The following is a 15,030-nucleotide window of genomic DNA, read 5'->3' as shown; positions in this document are numbered from 1 at the left end:
GTTATTATTTAGTAAAGTCCATACTTTATTCAGGTTCCCTCTAACCCTTTTCCTGCTCCAGGATCCCATGCAGGACACCACATGACATGTGGTCATTGTGTCTCTTTAGGCTCTCCTTGGCTGTGACAGTCCCTCAGACTTGTCTTATTTTGATGGCTTTGGCAGTATTGAGGAGACCTGGTCAGGTATTTGGTAGAAAGTCCTGCATTCAGATTTACTGTGTTTTCCTCATGATTAGACTGGGGTTATGGGTTTTGAGGAAGCAGATCACAAAGGTAAGGTGCTCTGTCATCACTTTATATCAAGGGAACATGCTCTGGAGGTCACTTGTCACTGTCCGTGTTAACACTGGTCACCTGGCTGAGGCATTGTTTGTCAGGCTTCCCCACCATGAGTTATTCTTTCCCATGTGCATCTTCGTGAGCAGGAAGACACTGTGTGGGGCTCACACACTTTAGGAGAGGGAAGTTAGTTTCACCTCCCTGATGGGTGGCTGAATGTTTACATCTGTTATTTGGAATTCTGTTAGGAGAGGTCTATTCAACCCATTTGTAAGAAAACTATGTAATCTGTTAATAAACCAAGTAATTTAAAAGATCTCAATCCCATTGGTTTCATTGAACAATTAATGAATCAGGCGGCATCCCATCTAGAAAATACAAAGGAGCTCCTTTGAGCTACAGGGAAGGAAAGGTTTTTAAAGATGTATTTATTTATCTTGAGAGAGAGAGAGAGAGCACGAGAGGGGGAAAGTGCAGAGGAAGAAGGAGAGACAATCTCAAGCGGACTGCACTGAGCGTGCCGCCCACCATGGGGCTTGAGCTCATGACCCTGAGGTTTCCATTGGCTCCAATTTCTCTTTTTTTTTTTTTTAAAGATTTTATTTATTTATTTGAGAGAGAGAGAGAGCGAGAGACAGAGAGCACGAGAGGGAAGAGGGTCAGAGGGAGAAGCAGACTCCCCGCCGAGCAGGGAGCCCGATGCGGGACTCGATCCCGGGACTCCAGGACCATGACCCGAGCCGAAGGCAGCTGCTCAACCAACTGAGCCACCCAGGTGCCCTCCAATTTCTCTTTGATATAATTCTATCTTTGTGGGGTTTTTCTTGGTACTTCCTTACTTTCTGATACTTCAAGATTATCCTGGCTCCTATATTTGCTTAATCCTAGTATAAGCAATTTCTTCAAAGAGCCCTGGTTCTTTTTATTAGAGAATGGTATTAAAGTCTCACCTGTGGGACCTGAATGTGCTCCGCGGACAATGCAAGGCAATATATGCATGTATTCCAACCTATGTAAACACACCTAATTATAAGGATTTCTGTGTGGAACTGTGTCCATATTAAGCTAAAGATGAGTTTATACTGATGTCTCCAACCTGGTCCGTCACCACATGGAGACTGTGATCTTCTCCCTTTGCCGTTCTGTAGCTTCCTACTCTAACAGGGACAAACCTGGCTCTTGCCACCGGCCCTTTATTTTAATTCATTGCTCCGTTCCAGATTACAGATGTGGTGTTTTAGAACTGTTAGCTACCACTCTGATGGCAGAGAACTTTATCAAATAGAGTCCACTGTGTGTGTACAGTACAGTTTTTCTTTAATCTACAGATTCCATTCATTTCCAAGTTTACTTAGGTCAGCACCTTTTGTCATACAACCTACAGTGAGGGTTTTTTTCCCTCATATGTTTCTAATACAGTTAGATTATGTGTCACATTCTGTATTCCATTGAAGGGGAGGAAGAAATTTTCCTTGGTCCAAGATTCTTACCACAGGACTAAGAATGAAATTGACGTGAGACAGATTAATAGGAAAAAACCCAAAGTGTAATGATGTGCACATGGAGACCCAAAAATGAAACTGAGGTCTAAAGAAATGACCAAGGAAGCCAGGTTTTATACTTTTTGGACAAAGAGAAAATACACCTGTGATGAAATCACAGGACAAGGAAAACTTAACCTTGGGAGCTTCAATTAGTAAGCAATTCTAAACAGAATTTGGGCTGGGGTCGTAAATTAGTAAAAAGTAACAAGCGTTGTTTATACAGCCTTATGGGCTCCAAAGCTCCCATCTCTGGTGATGTCAAAATCTCTTTACCTCCTGGTACAGGGATATCTTCACATGGGAGATAGATTTCCTGCTTCCAGGGGGACAGAGAAGGGTCTAAGTGTCCTCATTGCATAGGCTGTCTCTTAAGTAACTTTTATTTAAAATGATCTATATGTCGGGCGCTTGCGTGGCTCAGTTGGTTAAGTGACTGCCTTCGGCTCAGGTCATGATCCTGGAGTCCCGGGATCAAGTCCCGCATCGGGGTCCCTGCTCAGCGGGGAGTCTGCTTCTCCCTCTGACTCTCCCCCCCTCTCATGTGCTCGCTCTCTCTCTCTCTTTCTCTCTCTCTCAAATAAATAAATAAAATCTTTAAAAAAAAAACACATAAAATGATCTATATGTCAAAGTGGCAGATTTGGGGCAGCCTGCCTTTGACCCCTACACCATCCTGTGACACTCTCCCGTCCTAAACAACTTAATTTCAGCAAATTATGATTTACTTTTTGGGATGTAAAAATGTTTGTGTTTTTTAAAGATTTTATTTTTAAGTAATCTTCACACACAATATGGGGTTCGAACTCACAACCCCAGGATCAAGAGTTGCACGCTCCACCAACTAAGCCACCAGGTACCCCAAAAGGTTTTGGGTTTTCACAAATGCATAGTGGCAGGTATAAATCATTAAAATATCATGGAATTCACCCCCTGATCCTTTTATCGTCTCTAGTTTTGCCTTTTCTAGAATCTCCTACAAATGGGGTCACTCAGTGAAAAAGAATCCTTTTCAGACTGGATTCTTTCGCTTAGAAAAATACATGTAAAGTTCATCCATGTCATTGTATGGGGTGATGGTTCATTTCTTTTGATTGCTGAATAGATTAACAGGAGAAAAACAAGTCGAACTTTAATAGCATGCGTACGTCCTGTGTTCATGGGAGATACTCAAGAAAACAGAGGAACTCCTTGAAGTGGCCCAGCCCTCACCCTAAGTGCCATCTTCAGCTAAAGACCAAAAGATTTTGGGTGGTGGGAAGGCCAGTTAAGGGATGTCATCAGGTGAGTACAGTAAACAAGGGTATGGTTGTTACACAGATTTAAGTCTGTGCCTTCTCTTTTGGTAAGGGTTTCCTGAGATTTAGTAATTCTGTTCCTGATACAGAGGGAGACAGGCTTACAAATGGGGCGTTCCTTTATAAGTGTACATTTCACTCACCAAATGGCAACTTTTACCCAGTTTTCAGAGATTCTCCCATTGTCCTCTGTTTCTTAAAATTAATCAGCCCAAATAACCCTTGTGCCAAAGGGACATATTTTGCATGGCATATTCTGCTTCCTTCACATGGATGCACTCAGTTTGCTTATGGATTCATTTATGGAAGGACATCCTGGTTTCTTTAAGTTTGTAACCATTATGAATAGAGCTACTGTGCATAACTGCATGTGAATTTTTGTTCGGAAATAGTTTTTCAAAGCAGTTGTCTAAATTCTAGAAGTGCAATTGTTGGATCTTAACATGAGACTTATTTAGGTTTGGAGAAAATGGCCAAACTGTCTTCTGAAGGGACAGTTGCTGCCATTCCTCACCTTCCAGCAACTGGTATTCTTGTTTTTGGAGTTTAGTATTTGTGATAGGAGTGCAGTGCTATCTCACTGTTGTTTAAATTTGTACTTTCCTAATGATGATGTCAAACATATTTTTGTATGCTTATTTTGTATCTGTATATCTTCTTTGTCCAGGCATCTGTTCAGATCCTTACCCATTATCAGTTAGGATGTTTGTTTCCTTATTGTTGAGTTCTGATAGTCTTTTGTATTTTTTGAATACAAATCTTTTACCAGATTTGTGCTTTGCAAATATTTCCTCCCAGTTTGTGGCTTGTCTTTTAGTTTTCTGAGCAAGGTCTTTCACAGAGCAAAAGTTTTTTTTTTTTTAAGATTTTATTTATTTATTTGACAGAGAGAGACACAGCGAGAGAGCAAACACAAGCAGGGGAAGTGGGAGAGGGAGAAGCAGGCTCCCCTTGGAGCAGGGAGCCCGATGTGGGACTTGATCCCAGGACGCTGGGATCATGACCCGAGCCAAAGGCAGAGGCTTAACGACTGAGCACCCTGGGCGCCCCGCAAAAGTTTTAATTTTAGCAAGTTGATGTTATCAATTGTTTTCTTTTGTGGATTGGCTTTTGGTGTTGTTTGTTAAAGCTCATCACCGAACCAAAGACCATGTGGGTTTTCTTTGTTTTTTTAAAGATTTTATTTATTTATTTGCCAGAGAGAGAGGAAGAGAGCGCACAAGCAGGGGGAACAGCAGGCAGGGGAGAAGCAGGCTCCCTGCTGAGCAAGGAGCCCGACGCGGGGCTCGATCCAAGGACCCTGGGATCACGACCTGAGCCAAAGGCAGCCGCTTAACTGACTGAGCCACCCAGGCGCCCCCTTTATTTTGATAGTTTTACATTTTAAATTAATCTATAACTTTGAATGAATTTTGGTGTAAGTTGTAAAGCCTGTGTCTGCATTTCACTTAATTCCGTATGGTTTCCAATTAATTGTTTCCCTATTTCTGGAGAAGTCAGGGGATAATTGGGCTCCATTTCAGTTCGAATTTCCAAAATGTAATGGATTCAGCTGGACCCCAGAAGGGACAGGTGCCTCCACTGAACTGAGTGCACCGCATCCTGCACTGCTCCCACCTCCCGCAGGGGGCGCCCGAGTTCCGCTCCGCGACCCACGCGGGGAATGCGCGCTCAGCCCTCCTCCTCCGGGGCGAGGACAGGTGTTCCAAAGCCTCAGGACCGACCCACTGTGCTGACGCCCAGGCTTCGGGAGGACTTGTGGCCTCAGCCACAGTCAGGAGCCGCCTTCCTTAGGATCCGCTGTGGAGGCTTCGGGAGGATGTGGGGCCGCGTCCACGCTGGCGGGAGCCGGGCCTTCTCAGGACCCGCTGCGGAGGCTTATAGAGGACATGGGGCTGCGTCCACAAGGAGAGGAGCCCGGCCTCCTCAGGACTCGCCGATGGAGGAGAAGGTTAGGCGAAGCCGCCTGAGCGGGGACTGCGGAGGGGGTGCGAGCTCACAGGACCCTGCGGAGGAAGGGCGCGCTGTGTAGACGCTGGGGCTTTGTGTGCGGTGACGCGGGGTCCTGTGCGCGGGGCTGTCGGGTCTCCCCTTGCTGAGCTCGGGTCCGCTCCACGGTCCCGGGGTCTGTGTTTATGCGCCCCTCGGATTCGGTTCCTGGGGCTCCTCAGCCAGTCTGCAGTAGGGAGCGGCCCCCCGCCGCGGTGCTCATGCTCCCCGGGCCTCGGCCCTGCGGGGTCCATCCCGCGTCCGCACCGTCGGGATCTGGGTGGGGCTCGGCCTCCAGCCCGAAGGTCGGCGTCTCTGCTTCTCCGGGAGGTGCTGACGTGGTTGTTCGGAAGGGTAGCTGACTCTGCGGGAAACCCGTCACCGCAGCACAAACCCTCTCTCCACACTCAGACCCCCCAGCGGGCGTTTCGTCACCGCATTTACCACTTCACACGGGGTGCTTCAGTGCGTTTTACCCCAAATGGGGACACTGTCCCGCGGAACCACCACAGAACCCTAAGTGAGGAAATCGTCCCGGTTTCCACGTTCTAACCCAGGCCACGGGCCCACTTCCACTGTCACCACCTGCCCCACGGTCTGAAGCGTCCTTTCCATTCGGATCCAGTTCTTTTTTTCTGGAACTGCTCCCGACACTCTGCGTTATTTGGGTAACCTTGGTGGATGTAAAGAGCGAGCTGGTTCCAGTGTGGGTGGACGGTCGTGGCTTGTCACTGGGGCTGCTTTCAGTGTCCGTCCACGTTGTGGCAGGCATCAGTCCCTCATTCACTTTTTCACTGTGACTAAACATAGTAACACCGACCCCTTCAAACATGTCAGGTGCACAGTTCTCGGGCCTTAGCTGAGTTCCCACGGTTGTACGTCATTCTCCAGAACTTTGTCCTTCTCCCCGAGGGGGGCTCTGTATGCAGGAGACACCAGCTCCCCAGCCCCTTTCCCCTCGGCCCCTGCAGCCACATTCTACTGTGTGTCTCAGGACACTTCATGTAAGTGGGACCACAGGGCGTCTGTCCTTCTGTGACTGGCTGATGTCACTCAGCGTGATGACTTCCAGCTTCATGCCGTGTTGTAGCCTGTGTCAGAACTCCCTTCGTTTTTAAGGCTGAATCGTGTTCCGTTGTATATATACCACGTTTTGTTTATCCGTTCATCTGTCAGTGGACACTTGGGTTGCTTCCACCTTTTGGGTGTTATGAAAAATGCTGCTCTGAATAAGGGTACTTCTACTTTCAATTTTGGGGGTATATATCTAGGAGTATAATTGTTGAACCATATGGTAATTCTACTTTGATCTATTTGAGTAAATGCCAAAATATTTTATACATAGACTGCACCATTTTTCACAAGCAAGGTGTAAGGGTTTCAGTTTCTCAACATCCTTTCCAAAATTTGTTATTGTAGTTTTCTTGATTATAGTGATTCTGTTGTGTGTAAAAGGACATCTAACTGGTTTAAATCTCCATTTCCATAAAGACTAAGGATGTTTAACATCTATTCAAGTGCTACTCACCATTTGTATGATTTCTTTGGAGAAAGGTCTATCCAAGTCCTTTGTCTATTTTAAAAAATGGGTTGTCTTTTTGCTGAGGAGTTGTAAAAGCTCTTTACATATTCTGGGCAACAGACTCTTATTAGATAAATAATGTACAAATATTTTCTTCCATTCTGGGGGTTATCTTTTCACTTTCCAGATAGTATCTTATGATGTACAAAGATTTTTTTTTTTTTTTTTACATTTCTTTTTTAAGAGTGAGTGAGAGAGAGAGTGCGGGTGGTCAGGGGCAGAGGGAGAAGGAGAGAGAATCTTAAGCAGGCCCCACACTCGGTGTGGAGCCTGACGTGGACTTGATCTCATGATCCTGAGATCATGATCTGCGCCAAAATTAAGAGTTGGACGCTTAACCAACTGAGCCACCCAGGCACCCAGAACAGATTTTTAATTTTGAGGATATTATTTTATCTATTGTTTTCTTTCCTTTCTTATGCTTTGGTGTCAGATCTAATAGCATTGCTAGATCCAAGGTTATGAAGATTTATCCCCATTTATGTCTTCTAGAGTTTATAGTTTTACCTCTTACATTTAAGCCTTTAATTTATTTTGAGTTAATGTTTATATGTGGTGTGAGGTAAGGGTCCAGGTTCCTTCCTCTGTACATGGATAGCCAATTGTCTAGCACCCTTTGTTGAAAAGACCATTCTCTCCCCCAGTGTAATGTTGCCACCCTTGTCAAAATTCAGTGGACCATAGATGAAGGGGTTTATTTCTGGGCTCTCAGTTAAATCCCACTGATCTGTATGCATATCTTTTTGAAAAAGTTATTTTATTTATTTTTAAAAATGTTTTAAATTTAAATTCAATTAACATAATGTATTATTTGTTTCAGGGTGAGTGCATACCTTTATGACAGTATCAAAATGTTTTATTTACTGTTGCTTTATATTAATATTTGAACTTTGGAAGAATGACCTTTCACCTTTGATTTTCTTTTTCAAGATTGTTTTGGCTATTTTGTGGTCCCTTGAAATTCCATATGACTGTTAGGATTAGCTTGTGCAGTTCTTTCCAAAGGCCTTTGTGAATTTTCTTGGGAACACGTTGAATTTCCACATTGCATTGTGTACTATTGCCATCTTATCAATAGTATGTCTTTTCATCACCGTGGGGTCCTCAGATTTATTTAGGTTTCCCTTTCTTTCAGCAATGTTTTGTAATTTTCAGTGTACAAGACTTGCACCTTGATTACATCTATTCCTAAGTATTTTGTCAATGTTAATGTTCCCTAAAATGGAATTGTTTTCTTAAATTATTTTTTGGATGATTCATGGCTAATGCATGCAGATAAGAGAGATTCTTGTGTATTGATATTAACTGACTGTAATCATTTTTTGTTGATTGTTTAGGAAGCTCTCTATATAAGATGAGGTCATCTCTGGTCTCTGAATAGACCTAGTTCTACTGTTTTCTTCCACATGTGGATTTCTTGCCTTATCATTCTGGGTAGAACTTTCAGTACGATACTGAGCAATGAGTGAAAGCCAGCATGATGGACTTGTTTGTGATTTCAGAGTACAGCTGTCAATCCTCAAAATTGAGCATGATGGGGCGCCTGGGTGGCTCAGTCGGTTAAGCGGCTGCCTTCGGCTCAGGTCATGATCCCAGGGTCCTGGGATCGAGCCCCATGTCCGGCTCCCTGCTCAGCAGAGAGCCTGCTTCTCCCTCTCCCTCTGCCTGCCACTCTGCCTACTTGTGCTCTCTATCTCTCTGTCAAATAAATAAATAAAATCTTTAAAAAAAAAATTGAGCATGATGTTTGATTAGAGTTAGGGTTGGGGTTAGGGTTAGGGGTTAGGGTTAAGGGTTAGGGTTAGGGTAGGTGACCCTGTGACCCATGAAGCCCGACACTCAGCATGCTGGAGCCAGGAACACTCCCCCTGTGCTGAGCTCCCAGGCAAACCCTGCAGGTCCCCTCCCCTGGCTGACCCCCTGCAGGTTCTGTCCCCACCCGCCATGAGTTGAGCACCTTTGGGCACAGCCCTTGTTTCTATGCCCTACAGACTGGGTAGAATCAGCTGCATGGGTTTCTAGCCTCTAAGTCTCAGGCTCCCCTTTGTAAGATGGGGTCCTGATGGCTCCCATCTCTGGGAGCCGAAGGTAGGGAGGCCCCACCAGCAGACGTGCTCAGGACAGGCCAGAAGGGTGGCTGTTGTTTAAAGCAGCCCAGGGCCTGCCCCCTTGAAGAAAGTGCACATGTTCACTGCCCAAGTTTTGGGGTCCTGCTGCCAACCTCTGGCAGTGACCCTCCTCCAGCCCTGTCCCCTGTCCCTGTGGATACATGGTCTTCCTGGAGCTGTTCCTGCAGACAATTGAGAAGCACTTCATGGTGGGACACAGGGTCACCTACTACGTCTTCACCGATCAGTTGCCTGCCGGGCCCCGTGTGCCCCTCCGGGAAGGCCGGAGGGTGGTGGTCCTCGAGGTCCCCGGCACCCCGCATGGGGAGGACGTGTCCACGCAGAGCACGCGATGATCCGCCGCTTCTGTAAGCAGTTCTTCCTGTCATCGCGCGCCGAAATAAAGTCCTCAGACCCCAATCTGAGCGGCCATGCGGGGCTGCCTCTGCAAGTAGAGCTGCAGCAGCTGGGTTCTGCACATCGCTTTTATTTCATTTTTTATCGGAAAAGCAAGGACAGATGCCCCAAAGCGTGGGAAAGGAGGACAAAGGGATGGCAAATCTCCTGAAGCTGTGAAGCAGGCCTGCACCCTCTCCTCCTCGCAGGCACGCAGGGAGGCCGTCGTGGGATAAGGGAAGAGGGGGTGTTTGTGCCAGCAAACGCCAGGTGCAGGAAGGGGGCACTGAGGGTGACGTTCTTTCCTAGCTCCTAGCCTGTGCCCTGCCCCTGGGGATCATGGGGTCCTGCTCTTACCGGGACATTGCGTTCAATAGCCTGAGAACAGGAGCGCTGCTGACGTTTCAGCTGCTTCCACAATCACTCCTGAGGGTTTACAATCTATTTTCTAAGAATAGCTCTACACTTCCTCCGTGAGGTGGACTACCTGGTGTGCAGGGAGGTGGACATGAAGTTCCGCGACCATGTGAGCGTGGAGATCCTGTCCCCCTCTCTTCGGCACCCTGCACCCCAGTTTCTACCGGGCGGCCCGCAAGGACTTCAGCTATGAGCATTGGCCACAGTCCCAGGTGCACACCCCCAGGGACAAGGTTGACTTTTACTACAGGGGTGCCTTTTCTGGGGGGTCAGTGGTGGAGGTTCACCGACTGACCTTGGCCTGTCACCAGGACATGGGGGTCAACCTGGCCATTGGGATCGAGGCTGTGTGGCACGACAAGAGCCACCTGAACAGGTACCTGCTGGACCATAAGCGCATTAAGGTGCTGTCCCCAGAGGACCTGTAGGACCCACAGCTGCTGGGCTGCCCCCAGAGGACCTGTGGGATCCCCAGCTGCTGGGCTGCCCCCGGAGGACCTGTGGGATCCCCAGCTGCTGGGCTGCCCCCGGAGGACCTGTGGGATCCCCAGCTGCTGGGCTGCCCCCCATCATGAAGAAGCTGAGATTCATGGCTGTGCCCAAGAATCACCAGGACAGCAGCAGTGGTTAGTACGTGAGGAGTCATTTTGGTGCCCACCGGATCTTTCACTTGAGTTAACAGATGAGCCTGAAGGAAGGACGTCATCAGTTAGGAAGTATAGACGAAGGTCAGGGTGGAGGTGGGCAAAGGCCTCTTTCAGAGAGCAGGGAAGCTCCAAGCTTCTTCTATACACCTTGCCCTGCTCATCGCTTCCAGCTGCCTGGCCCTGAGTTCTGGCCTTTCAATGAATTAGTCATCTAGTAAGTAACATGTTTCTCTGAGTTCCATGAGCCAGTGGAGCAGATTATTCAAACCTGAAGAGGTTGTGGGGACCTCCAATCTGTAGCCCATAGCTCAGAAACAGGGGTGACCTCTCTGCCCAGCCACTGGCTGACCACTAAGTTAACAGCACAGGGATTCAGTAGCCATACACACAGCAAAGAATACAGACTTGACAAAGTTAGTTCAGAAAAGTCACTAAACCAACAGTAGCAACTACAACGAGCAGCAATCATGAAGCCTGGCATGGGGAAGGTCTGATGTTCAGGATGCTTCCATTATAATATTCCTAATCACACCCTGGACTTGTCACTGGGGCCAAGTCCCCTGGCTGGGGGCCAGGTAGCTCCTACATGTTCCACGTGCCTCTCCCTGGCTCCTCCAGCCATGCACTGTCCTGTGCTGCTTCCCAGCAGAGGTTGGTTTTCACCAAAGCCAGGAAGATGGGATGGGTTTTCCTGACTCCCCACCCCCTGCCGCACAGGGTTGCAAGAGAGGAAAAAGTTTTCCTCAACCCTCTTAAGATCCCTGGCTGAGTCTGGAAATTGACAAAGACAGATGAACAGGAGAAAAGCAAGCAAAATGTATGGATTGTTTTGGTGGGAGCCTCACAAGACCATGACGACCAGCAGAGGTGACTGGAGCAGACCAGCTCTTCTACCTTTTAGACAAAGAAGCAGTAAGTGTGTGGAGAATTGACAGACACAGGGGTTTGGACTAGGGCTCGTAAACGGTAAAGAAGTTAACTAAGAAGATAAGGGTTCGTTTAACCAGGTGTGTTCGTATAGACCCCGTGGTGCTAAATTCCCTGACTCTGGTGATAAGCACGTCATCCCTGTGGTCCGGGGAGAGAAAGTTCCACATGGGAGTATTCTGACCTGCTTAAGGGAAGAAGAGCTGATGGCTGGGGGTCAGAGAGACCTTCTTGCTTCTGCTCTATGCAAAAGTTCTTTTAGCTTCTATATTTAATTTGCCAAGGTGGCAAATTTGGGTTAGTGTGTCCTGACCCTCACTGGCCTGGTGCTGTACTCTGTCTCCTAGTATCCAGGATATTGGGTGTGCTGCTGTGGAGACCTCCCAGCCCTGGGGTAGCCCCTTGTCCAGGGAGGCACCTGCCTCAAGGGGAGGGTTGCTAAGGGTGGCCGCCCCTCCTCAGGGAGATTGGGTGGGAGAGTGCAGATCTTACTTCGAGAAACTGACTTCATTTCCTGAAAAGGTCTACCTGATAGTGGGATCATACAGGAGTTCTATTTTTAGTATTTTGGGGGAAATCCATCCTTTTCCCAGCATGGCTGTGCCAACCAAAGTCAATTCCTATAAACCAGAGATTTTTCAAGAACTTCTCCAGCAGAGAACACGAGGAGAACATTTTCATGACCTTAGACAGGCAGAGATTTCCCAGGATGCAAAGTATACTAACCGTAGGAACAAACCGGTGACTTAGAAACTATGAAATGAAGAACTGGTTCTCCTTCCATTTCTGGCTAGTGTGCCGGTCTGTGGCTCGATCCCACCTCAGGCAGCTGGAAGGTTGACCTCCCAGGTCAGCTGCCACTGAGATGGCTACTGTTTCTAGAAATTCTTCAGTGTGTGGCCAGGTTTCCCCACCTGTGCACAGATCAAGTTGGCGACCTCTAACAGTGGAGACATGGGTCCTCCAGGCATGGTCCCCCCCAATCCCCCAGTAAAGCCATCCCACTGAGGGTTTAGGGGGACGGGAGCTGTCCCTAGGCAAAACACTGGAGATTCTCACTGTCCCTACCTGGGGCCTTCAGATGCTCCTCAGTTACTCCTGTGCCTCTGGTGTCTTCTTGGAACCCTGACCTGTCAGCTTTTGGACAGCTGGTCCAGTGGTACCCTCACTTTCTGGGAGGGGGATTTGCTGGAATCCGCAGTGTGTCCTGCGGCCCCACCGGGATCGCTTTTTGAAGGCACATCATCTGGGCCATCTGAGGACCCAAGACTGTGGGTCTGTGGCCTGGAGGGATTCTGAGCAGTGCTGGTGGGATGGGAGGGCTGCAAGGCCCAGAGGCAGGTTTCCAGAAAGCTGTCTGGGGTCCCCGGTCCTACCGTTTTCGAATCAAAGCCCTGAGATCTTTAAAATGCCAGCAACGGTACAGCATGGGCCAGAAAAACAAATGTCCCTGTGCACCCAGCACCACCTAAACTATTGGCCATTTCTTGTCACTTGAGCTGAGTATAAAGGATTGGGAGTTGGGGCTTGAGGGGGCGGGTCCTGGGCCAGACTTTGTATTTGGGGGACAAAGGCCATCAGACAAGCTTGTGCTGAGCCTCAGGAGAGGGTCTGTGTGGAGACCCCAGCTGCAGGCACTGCTGTCCACTGATGCCCCCTCAGCCTGCCCCAGTGCCCCTGCTGCTGGGGGAGCGCCTGCCTCCTCCTCTCTGCCTGAGGGCTCTCTCCTGCACCAGGGGCCTCCTCTCCTGCCAGTCACTGCCAGCCTGCAGCCTGGGACGGTGACTACCCTGAGTTCCTCCAGCTGCTGGGGGAGCACCTGCCCCCTCCTCTCTGCACAGGGCTCACTCCTGCACCAGGTGCCTCCTCCCTTGCCAGTTCCTGCCAGCCTGCAGCCTGGAAGGGTGGATACCCTGACAACCTCCAGCCCTGGGGACAGAGCCAGTGCGATGTGGTCTCGCAGCAGGTCTGAGCACCAGGCCCGCACATTGCTCACTCTCCTCCTGTGGGCTCAATGTGCCACGTCCTCCCTCAGGCTCCCTGGGCCCAAGTCCTCCTCTGCTCAGGGACCACTCTCTGCCCAGGCTCCACATGCTGAGACTGGGAGCAGGTCATCTGGACCTTCTGGACTTGCGCTTCCATGCCTGTGACATGGGCACAGTGCAGCCTCACAGACTGCTCAGAGGAGACCAGTGCGGGAAGACGCAGTCCGCTGCAAGGGAGATGCCAAGTGACCCCAGAGGGAGCGCACAGGACTTGCACAAGGCACCGCGCTCATGGGGCCCAGTGTGGGATGCGGGCGCCCAGCCAAGGGGCATGGGGCATCCTGGTGAGGGTGGCCCTGGTAGCGGGGGAGAGGGAAGCCACGGAAGGTTCCCAGAAGAGGCAGGAGACAAGGAAGACGACAGGACAGAGCTTCCCAAGGAGGTCGCTGGAAGGACCAAAGGATCACAGAGGCCCTTGGGAAAACTCGGAGGCCTTGGAGATGGCGGCTGAAATGCTGTCACTTGGTCAGAAAAGTTGTGTCACAACCCCGCAGTTGACAGTGGATGATTTACTCTTTGTTGGTTCTAGGATTCAGTGTGTACCTGCCAGTAGAACTCACATTGCATGAAGTCGAGGATATACTTACTTTTCGTCACTTTTCAGGACTAGATTTTTCTAGAGGAAGTGCTAAGCATGGGTCTCTCCATTCTTTTCTTTGTGCAACTGGCCTCTGTTTTCAGGAGCAGATCGCTGGTGCTCATTACCACTGCTAGGCCTGAGGACTGCCCCCGTCACCTCCCACAGTGGACGTGACCATGTGGGTTGGGGGGTGCTCACTGATGAAGCCCCAGTGCTCAGTACACAGCAGGGACCCCAGATCCTGTGCTGAATGAGGGACGATGGGAGACAAGGAGGGGAGAGAGGGAGGAGGGAAGGGAGGATGGGAGGGAGGCAGGGAGGGAGGGCGTGGGGGAGTGGGGGAGGGAAGGGAGGGGTGGAGGGGAAGCAGAGAGAAGGGGGAATGAATGAGGGAGTGAACAAATGAGGTAGGGAGGGAGGGAGTGAAACCACAGAAGCTGGATCCATGCCTCAGGAGCCATTATTTGGGGTAAGGTCTAAGGGCATCACAGCCTGGGCCCTGGATGGTGGCTCAGGGCAGGTCCATCTGTCCTTCCAGTGCTGACCTTCCTTCTCCTTGGACCCTCTGTCATCTTGGATCCTCTCCACCTCCACCTCAAACAATCAATGTTCCCAGGGGCAGAGTCGCAGGAGGGGGTCTCAGGAGGGCTTCCCGGATCCTGTGACCCCAAACAACAATGTGACAGTAGCTACAGGGCATTCTATCATGAGGGCTGGGACAATGGGTCCCATCCATCTCCTTGGGCATTAGTGTTGTTCCATCCCCTGCTCTCCACCACCACTGGGATGAACACTCCTGAAAATACATCTGTGAAAAACCGAGCCAGGGTTTCCGGGGGTGAGTCCGAGGCTGAGCATACCAGGTGATGGGTGCCCTGCGGCCTGGGATGGGTGCTGCTCACTGTTCTCCCAGACAGGGGTGCCCGTCACCCTACTCTCCAGGGGATCTGCAGGGGACCTCCGCTTCCGCACATTCTCCCCAGACCAGACACCTGCCGGTCTGAGGGTGACCAGCGCTGCCTCATTGGGTTTCCTTTGCCGGAGTCCTTCCCCAGGAGCTCCACATCTCACACATATTCCCTGCATGCCTATCCTACCCCCTTGGACTTGCGTGTGTTTGGTCTCCGTCCCTGTGGAACCCAGTGACTTGGAGCGTGGTTTGGACCAGAGTCAGGTGAAACCTTTCTCTGGCCTTGGGTTGTGAGCAGTGCTTTTGCCC

At 49.6% G+C, this 15,030-nt stretch overlaps 1 pseudogene; it reads left to right on the top strand.

Annotated features, from left to right (window-relative positions):
- Nucleotides 1–8,960: 8,960 nt before the first annotated feature.
- On the top strand, nucleotides 8,961–10,243 carry LOC112828800 (histo-blood group ABO system transferase 2-like; annotated as a pseudogene).
- The last annotated feature ends 4,787 nt before the right edge of the window (nucleotides 10,244–15,030 follow it).

This window comes from Callorhinus ursinus, unplaced genomic scaffold, assembly GCF_003265705.2.
Source record: "Callorhinus ursinus isolate GAN/ISIS: 27379988/994484 unplaced genomic scaffold, GSC_fseal_2.0 scaffold13, whole genome shotgun sequence".
NCBI lineage: Eukaryota > Metazoa > Chordata > Mammalia > Carnivora > Otariidae > Callorhinus > Callorhinus ursinus.
Note: the sequence above shows the minus strand (reverse complement) of the source record. Positions and strands in the feature narration are given on the sequence as shown.